Genomic DNA, 9,319 nt, shown 5'->3' on the forward strand with positions numbered 1-9,319 from the left:
ATCCTACCCATCAAGAAGTCCCAACACTTACAACACCTCCTCCAGGAAGCCCCCCTCACTATTTTCACCCCATTGAAATTTTCCTGTGAATGTGTTTTTTGAATGGTAACTTAACGACTCATTAGCCTTCATCTTGTATTGCTTTCAACCTATTTAATGTGCACTTCCTCATCCATCAAATTGTGTCTTCGGTATCCTACCTCATCACAGCTGTTGCAGGTGGAATTCCCTAGGACACAGATGCTGGGGTGGAGATTAGTGTGCAGGAAGTTTATTGGGGTGTGGCTCAGGGGAAAACATCACCTTCAGGGGCTGAGGGAGAAGCTGAGCTGGGACACAGTCACCAAAAATTCACAGCTAAGCCCACTGGGGGCTCTGAAGCTGAGAGGATCCTTCTGAGTCTCAAGTTGGAAAGGGGGGCTGAGACTTTATAGTCTGTGTTGGTCATGGCTGAGCGGTCCTGGGAGGGGCTGCGACCTGGGCCAGGGGCTCCCTTCAGCAGAGGCAATTCCAGAATAAGCCAGGGGTGGAGGACTCTCTGTGGCAGCTCCCCCAGCTGCCAGGGGACCAAGTCCTTTGATCCTAAAGGGGGAGCTGGTTGTCAACTCTGAGGGCTTGAAAGGAAGTGAGGAAAGAAAGGGGGAGATGGAAAAGAGGGAAGAAGGGGAGGGGTCCATCGTGTTACCCTGGGTCTTGTTTGGAGCGGGATGTGACAAGATAGTCACTCCCTTATTAGGGCGACAAGCTACAAGGAGACAAGAGGACGGCCATGCAGAGCAGTGGTGTCCTGACCAAGGGGCTCTGCTGGCCGCCGGTTGAGCTGGGATTTGCACCCACGCGTGTCAGGCTCCAGGGTCCCCCTTCATTGTCCTCTCAGTTGGCAAACTGAGCCTCTGGTCACGTCATCGTTTGGGAAGCATCTGGAGATGTTGAAGGAAAAGCGGGCTCAAAACCAAGAAAGAGAATTTTGAAAGCCCTCTGCTTTCTCTGTAATCCTTAGAGACTGAAAGAAAAGTTTCATAGAAAGAAAATAATTCCGTGCACAATAAAGGTATTTTCTTTTAAGGTAAAAGTTAAGTTTGCCTAAAGTAAAGAGTATCCAGAGACCAGACTTTCTGTAAAGCCCAAAAAGGAATTCAAACTTTTGGAGATAAAAGAGTGTGCCTGGAATGTGTTGGAATCTGAAATTATAAACGTCAAAGAAAGTCCACGGCGCAGGCATGATAATGACTCCCTCTTACAACCCGCAGAAAATCAAATTCCAGGAAAGAGAAAGATCAAAACGATAGAGGCAGGGAGGAGAAGCGGAGGCAGAGGTGAGCCCAACTGGCATGGCTTGGGCGACTTGAAGGTATTATTCCCGCTTCCAACTTCTGAAGCTCATTTAGCAACCAGTTATCACAGCAGGGAAATAGGAACCACCAAGGCCTTTCCTGCAGCTCAAGAATCTGAATTCATCTCAGAACACCCTCCCTCCCCCCAGGAGGAATGAAAGTCCAAGGCTTCTAGAAATCATAATACCTTCTGCCCCCAAGGATCTTGGGCCAAACTGGGGTTTTCATCCAAGACTGTGAGGCAAGACAGTGAGTGAGGAATTTTTCCTTGAATCCGTACTTAAATCCATGCCTTTTTCAAAATATTTAATGCTTTTCTCTAACACCTTATAGTTAAAATTCACCAACAAGCAACAGATTGGTAGGATATTTCTTTATGGCTCTCTGTATTCATCCTATAAATCTATACATTAAATATACCAAGTATCATCTGGTCTTGATCGATTTTTCTAATCTGTACTTCTCTCAGTGAGGTGTTTCCTAATTGACCTCTCCAAATTAAGAGACTTAAGAGATCTTGGATTTATTCTGTTTTCTAAGCACTTCTCTCTTTTGCTCCTCTGGAGTTAGAAATTGCAACTATTGGTCATTCTAGGGCTGATGTTTCAGTTACAGGATCTGGGGCTAAATCAACAGCTCAGATAGGGTTCAGGGTGCAAATTAGCCTGCAGGGGGAATGTGGGTAATTCCAGATCTCATTACAGCCGTGCTTTCCAATTTTGCCTTCCTGTGAACTGCTTAAAATGCGGGAAAAGTCCACTGAGACACCCCTTCTCTTCCATGCACCCCCTCGTCTTCCTTATTCTGTTTCTAACCCCTTCTGATGCTGGGAAGCAACATGTGGGAAGGTGAGCCAGAGGTAATTAGACTGGCTAATTCCCTGACTGGTGGGAAGAGACCACTGAGCGTGGAAAACACTGAACTAGGCAGGGCCCTCCGTTCAGTGGAACCACCCTGGGATGTAACCTATTGATGCAGGGTCTTGGTGGCTCTTGGATAGGCTTTATTATCATCATTGACGTTGGAGAACTTTCAGCTGTAGGCCAAGAGTCTTTGCTAGAGGTCTTTGCTTTAGTAAGAATGGAGGGATTTTCAAGGGTTGAGGTTTGAATGCATGGAAAATAAATTACCTTTGGTCCTGGAAAAGAAAGTAGCTGGGGAAAAAAATGGAACCCATCTGCTAATTAAAACTCCAAGAGTTGTAGGAGGAGCAATTACCCTAAGGCACTATCTCTCCCACATTCCTGCAAACAAATTGGCCTCAACACCCACACCGTGGAAAAACAAACGCCAATCATGCCTGGATGTTTCCTTGAACATGTTTCCTCTTCCCCGTCACCACCTGAACATTAATGTTACTTTGAGACTGAGTTGCAGATAAGCTCGTTGCTTATCTGGAAAAATTATTTTTGCCCACTTTTATTCTAAAGCAAAGTCACAGGAGTGGGGAGGCTGGGACCAACACCAAACCCAGATCAATTCCTTCCTGTGTGTGAGGTGAGAAAAAGACCACCTTCTTCCACTCCAGATAGAACACAAATCTCTGGGTGGCTGAGGGCTAATTATAGTCATTCATAGCGTAGGAGAGGAATATGCTTTAATTGTTAAATTTCAATGTAAATCATAATTGAGGAAATGTGGCTAAAAATCGTTTTATAAAGGCAGATGACACTATGACATATGTTAATGTATAGAGGATGCGTTTCTAGATTTATTTCTAACTATGGATACAAAGGGGTACCTGCCTGAGGCTAGTCCTTGTGCTTTTTAAAACCTTGATAAAGACAAGCAGTGGGTGTGAGGAGGAGAGATGGCTATTTTAAAGTCACAGGCAGCTATTGCTTTCTCTGGAGGTGGGCACCTGAATTTCACCTTTGCCGGCAGGCAGTTCCTTTGAGCATTTTGGTTATGCCAAGGTAGGGGTGCAGTCCTTTCTGGAATAGAGATGTTCAGGAAACACAAGGAGGGAAACTGGTCCGCATGGTTCCATAAAAGGGCATGTTCACTGGGTGTGAAATACGGGTCACATTTCCTTTAGGGGAAAAAAATTCCTCCAAATGTGGATTTAGACCATACTGTCCTTAAAGTTTCTTTGTTCTTGTGTGTGTGTGTGTGTGTGTGTGTGTGTGTGTGTGCGCGTGCGTGCACGTTCATGCAGAAGCATTCTTGTTCAGGAATTTAACCGTCTGTATTAGGAGCAAAAAGGAGCTGGGATGGTAGCCGGAAGGATACAGTGACATGTCTGCATTTCACACTTGCTTTGTAAAGCTTCACACCAGGCGTCAATGCAGATTAAATAACTCTGCTGTCAGGGAAGGTACCCCTTTGGGTTTTGCTATTGTCTAGGTGAGGGGAGCGACTAAGGAAAGGCCTTAGGAGGAACATCTGTTTCTGATGGGACCTTCTAAGGGCCAGACACCCCAGAAATGGGCTGGGCTGTGAGGACTGAGGGGTTGAGGCTGGCACTCCAGATGGGTGAGAACTCCACAGGGGCCAACCCTTGGAGGGACCTTATCACCTACAATATGGTGATTTGGAACAGCCATATCCAGCCCCCAGTGCTGTTGTCTGATTCCTGAGAAGCTAAGGCAGGGGCCATGCCAATGTGGAGGAACTTTCTCTGGGAAGCCATAGGAAGGGAAACTAGTAGGACTAAGACTTCTGTGGTCAAGCAGGACATTTGAGAGGGGAGAGGCCAGCCAGAGAGACATGTCTGAAATACCTAAGTCAGTGGTTCTCAACTTCAGGGGCTTTGACCCCCAGGAAACATCCGGCAGTTTCTGGAGACATTTTTCGTTGTCAGCCCTGGGGAGGTGCTGCTGGCATCTAGTGGGTGGGGGTCAAAGATGCGGCTAAACATCCTACAGCAACAGACTTCTCCTCCCACAGCAAAGAATATCTAGCCCAAAATGTCAACAGTGCTTAGGTTGAGGAACTCTGACCTAGATGGAGGTAGTAAATGTGCTTAGATGTTCATATGCAAATATACTAAAAGCTCTGTCTCAAAGATACTAGTAATGTTGGTTTTAAAAGAAAAGGTTGTCGGGCCAAAAACAAGACAACGAGATGTGTTTATTGAGGGTCTAGTGTGTGTTTGGTTTTGTTATGTGTTCTGGGGTCCCAGAAACCAACAGGACAAACATCTTGTCCTCATGGAATTTATATTCTAGTCGGGAGGGCAGGCCCCTAAGAATCGGGTACACTTCAGATCATAATTATGCTATCAGCTCTTGTGAATTAACACATTGAATTCTCCCAACAACCCATAGTGAAACATGTGCTACTATAATAACCTCATTTAAAAAGACACTGAGGCCTTAGACCGTAAGCACCTTGTCCAGGGTCCCACCACTGACAGTGAGTCCCAATCTTGACAGCATTTAAAATTGCTCTTACTGTCAAACAGACTTTAGAGCTTCACTAGCTATATAATTTTGGTACCATAATTTAATTTCTCTTGCTTCTTCCTTTATGTGTAGAATGGAGATTATAAAAGTGTCACAGAAGGTTTTTGTGAAAATTAAGTGTGTCGAGTGATAGAAAGCGCTTGCACAGAGTGAGGGTTAATAGGTCGTATAAGGAAAGTGGAAAGTAGAGAGAGAATAGCTGAAAACCTGCTTTAGACCAGTGGTCCTCAAAGTGTGGACCCAGAGCAGCTACATCTGGGAGCTCATTAGAAATGCAGACTCTTGGCCCCCAGCTCAGGCCTAACTCTGGGGCTGGGCCCCAGCCATCTGGGTTTAATACGCTCTCTGGGTGACTGTGATGCACGTTGAGGTTTGAGAACTAATGCATGAGACCAGTCTGAGGCGGTGGTGTTTGGGCTGTGATATGGGGGTGCTTCTCCACTAGATCCTAACTTCCTCCCCAACTACAAACTTTTACTTTTTTTTCAGTTTTTTTTGAAACTCTATATTTCCTCCCTTCTCTTTTGCTGTTTCTTTACTTTTGCTTGGCTTCGTGCTTAACCGAACCCTTCTCCTCACCTTCCACGACCAGATATCTTCCCTGATACCCTTCCACACCCTCAACTGCTCTCTACCTTCAGTTAGCTGGTTCTTGGCTCTCTTCATTCATTCATTCACTCACTCATTCATTCATTCATTCATTCACTCACTCATTTGTTCTTTCATTCACTCATTCATTCATTCACTCATTCATTCATGCATGCATGCTCGCTGAGCCACACCCGGCACTGTGTAGATGCTGGGAGGAAGGGCAGGGAGCGACCCAGCCATAACCTCAGGGATCCTGCTGCCTTCCATGGGAGAGGCAGAAACCTGCCCTGTCCCAGGACTGGCCTCAGGGCCCAGCCAGAGCAAGAGCACTGCTGAGGCTGGGGGTGGGACAGAGGTGGGGACCAGGACCAGCTCCTCAAAGGAGGTGACACTTACACTTGGTCTGAGACGATGAACAAATAGGAAAAGAGCCCGATAAAATAACATTAAAAATCATCTGGGAGAACACAAGGGCAATAATATCAAAGAACAAATGCTTTTTTATTAACAGCAGAAGAAGGTAATCATGGGAGATGCATGGAAACACTAAAGAGAAATAGCGGGATCAGCTGACTAAAGATGATTGAAATGTTCTACCTCTGTTTTCTTTAAAAGCAAAACCTGACAAACCAGAAGGCAATGAACTGCTGTTCAGTCAATGTCGGGCACTTCCTGATTATTCTCTGCCGGTGCCTTGGGTTTGTTGTTGTTTTTGTTCTTCTTCTTTGGCCTCCAAGCCTTTGCTCACCCTCTTCCCCCAGCCGGCTCTGCCTCCCTCCTCCTTCACCTCCATCAGGGAAAGTCCTCCATCTTTTAATGTCCAGGTCAAAGGCTGCCTCCCTCTCTGCTCCTTCCCATGGGAGGTGACTCCTCTCCCCCAGCAAGATCAGACACCTTTGTTTCTACTTCTAATCAGAAGTTGGCACATTTTGCTGCATTCCGGTCATGCAACAGATGGATGAAGGGTCTTCGGGCCAGGACAACATCTCACCTGCATCCGTACCACCTCAATGTCTTGCCCTCAACAGTCAGGGCTGGGCTTCGCTGCGGACGATCACACAGGGCCTGGGGATGAGAAGGCCGATCACCATCTCCTGCTGCACCACACACAACGACTCCAGAGGAATCAAGGAGTTGAATTCCCAAATCCATCCATACACTTGAGAAACAGAAATAAAGGGCAGCAAAGAAATTTACAATTGCAAAGTAAATTGCAGACATTGGTGGAGACAAGATCAATGAGTCCTATTATATAAAGCAAATAAATTATTCAACAAAATGTAATAAAATTATAAACATGAACACAGGAATGACAGAAAAAAGTATGTGACAACAACACAGATGAAAATCTGCTCTATAATTACACTGAAATTGATCAATAGTCATAAGGTCGGTACCCAGATTCCTGTATAAAGTAGTTAAAAGGAGATGAATGGTTTCTACACAAGAATATATAGACAGTAAATCACCATGTGGAAAAATCAGGGCTTTTTTTAGCCATTGAAGAAATGCAAGTTAAAACAATTAAAATAGATCATTATACACCAATTAAACTTTTTTTCGAATAAAAAAATTGATTTTGTCAAGGCTGTCAGTCTCTCTCTTGTTTCTCCAAAGCCAGGGCCAACACAACAGTGAATCCAATAAATCTCTCTAAGGTAAAGTTTGAAAGTATGTAAAAAGAACAATCACGCAGTTCCTACAATTCAACTCAGTTATTAGATTTGGGAGAAAATGTATCAAGGAAATAATCTCAAAGGGGCAAAAGAATTTTGCTAATTGTAATTTAAAAATCAGCAAACCAGAAAGACCTGGCAAGTACTGTGCAGGGCCTGGGAGTTTACCTGGCTTGCAAGCTAACAAGCTACGCTGTAACTGTTTCCTAGATGCTGTCAGAAGACAGGAGACCCCCAGGTCAGAGACAGAGGACTTTATTCCTCTGGAGAAAAGCTGTAGCCAGAGCTCCAGGTTCATGTATGCCGGCTCCCCACGTTTCCCAAGTCCCATGGGGGTTACGGAAAGGGCCTGGGCTAGATCCTGCACAGGCAGGGGTCTCTGTTACAGGAGAGGAACACTGAGCTTGGGGGGCTCACCACGGCTATAGTAACAGAAGCAAGCTTGCCTTTTGCCCATGGGGAGAGGTTACTTCATCCTTTAAGGTGGCTTGCTGCACACACAACTCTGAGAAATGGCCTAGATAATGAGTCAGGGCCTTGTAACCTTGGCCTGCCCTACATGAATGTGCAGGGGGGCTCGGGGCTCCAGGATCACCTCTCCCAATAGTGACTCATTTACTCATTCAACATATCCATTCAAATTTATTGTCACCTTCTATATGCCTTGCACTGAAATACAGTTGACCCTTGAACTGTGCAGGTCCACTTATACACGGATTTTTTTTTTTCTATAAATACCTACTACAGTACCGCGTGATCTGCAGTTGGTTGAATCAGCAGATGCGGAATCACAGATAGGAGGGGCTGACTAAAGTTATAGGTAGATTTTCCACAGCGTGGCACCCCTAATCCTCGGCATTGCTCGAGGGTCAACTGTAGAAGTTAAGGATACAGCGCTGAATAAATTTCCTGCCTGAGAAGAGCTTATATAGTAGGGGAGGCAGGTATCCAAAAGGAATTAAATAACATGATGGCACTCTGCGAACTGTTGTGAAGACAAATAAAGCGGAGGAGTGGGATAGAGCCGTCTTTAGACAGACCGATGGACTATAGATCCGATGGTCAGGGAAGGCCTGAGATGGTGACACTGGACCAGAGACCAGAAGGAAGTGAATAAGCCACACGCCTACCTGAGGGAAGAGCATCCCAGGCACACCCCAAAGCCCTGAGAATGGGACGTGCTTGTCACCTTAGAGGAATGGGAGGCCGCGCAGCTGAGGTGTGGTGAGCAGGGGAGAGTGGTCTGAGATGAGAGTAGAAAAGCCCAGAACGACTTGTAATGGAGACAATATGATTTTCTAAAATGACAAACAGACTTTTTACATAAAACAATTTATGCAGAAGAAGTCAATGAAAACCATCAGACTGAAGCCCCAGTCCAGTGAATGGAGGGCCACTTGGTGTCATGGACAATTGGGGGATGGGGGTCGGAAGAGCTAAGCCCCCCCCCCGCCATCAGTCACCAGGTGACAAACCTCTCGCTGTTTCTCCATCTGCAAATAGGAAAAATGCCTAAAAAGCTTGCGGGTACGATCAAGTGAAATAAAATGTGTGAATGTATTTTGTAGTTACAAATACTTGAGAGAGTAAAACTGTAATAAATCGATCTGCATCAAACATCACAAGAGAATGGAATCTAAGCTCTGAACTAGAAGTTAAAAATAGTAGCAATTGTCATCATTTATTGAACACTTAGTCAACTATGAAACCATACTTTTACAATAATCTCCTGACAGGTGTTAATTATCCTCATTTCTAAAATGAGGAAACTGAGTCTCAGAAAGCTTAAGTTGCTCGAAGTCTCTCACCTAATACATGGAACAATGTAAAAAGTGTAACTATGAAGAGAGTATATAGCAACACGAAAAATGTTAAGAGAAATCTGGAAAATAAGAAATTGACTTTAGGCATGAAAAATGTATGTGGATAGAAGCAAAGACGGGAAAATAAAAGCATGTCCTGCATCCGACTGGGGCAAGATGAATGCTTCTACATTTTTGATATTGTTTGCTCTCGTTACAATGTTTGCCCAATAAAATAGGAAGGAAATTCTTGTGAAACTATTTCAAATGCTAGTCACCATTTCCTTCTACAGGATGGTCTTTGTCATGTCAATTTTCGTCCCAAATCCAGCTTTTTCCACCATCAAGTGCAAACCCTGCTCCTTGGCATTTGCACTCTGCATGTCCATCTCCTGGTGGCTCTGCCCCAGCTACTCACACTCTGGCCAGGTCCCACCCTCCATTCATCTCATCCAACATCTAAATACCTTCCTGACAGTTCAGTAAGCCTAAGGGCTTCTCTGACCACA

The sequence above is a fragment of the Balaenoptera borealis genome (genome assembly GCF_965194805.1).
Source record: "Balaenoptera borealis genome assembly, chromosome: 6".
In the NCBI taxonomy this organism is placed as follows: Eukaryota; Metazoa; Chordata; class Mammalia; order Artiodactyla; family Balaenopteridae; genus Balaenoptera; species Balaenoptera borealis.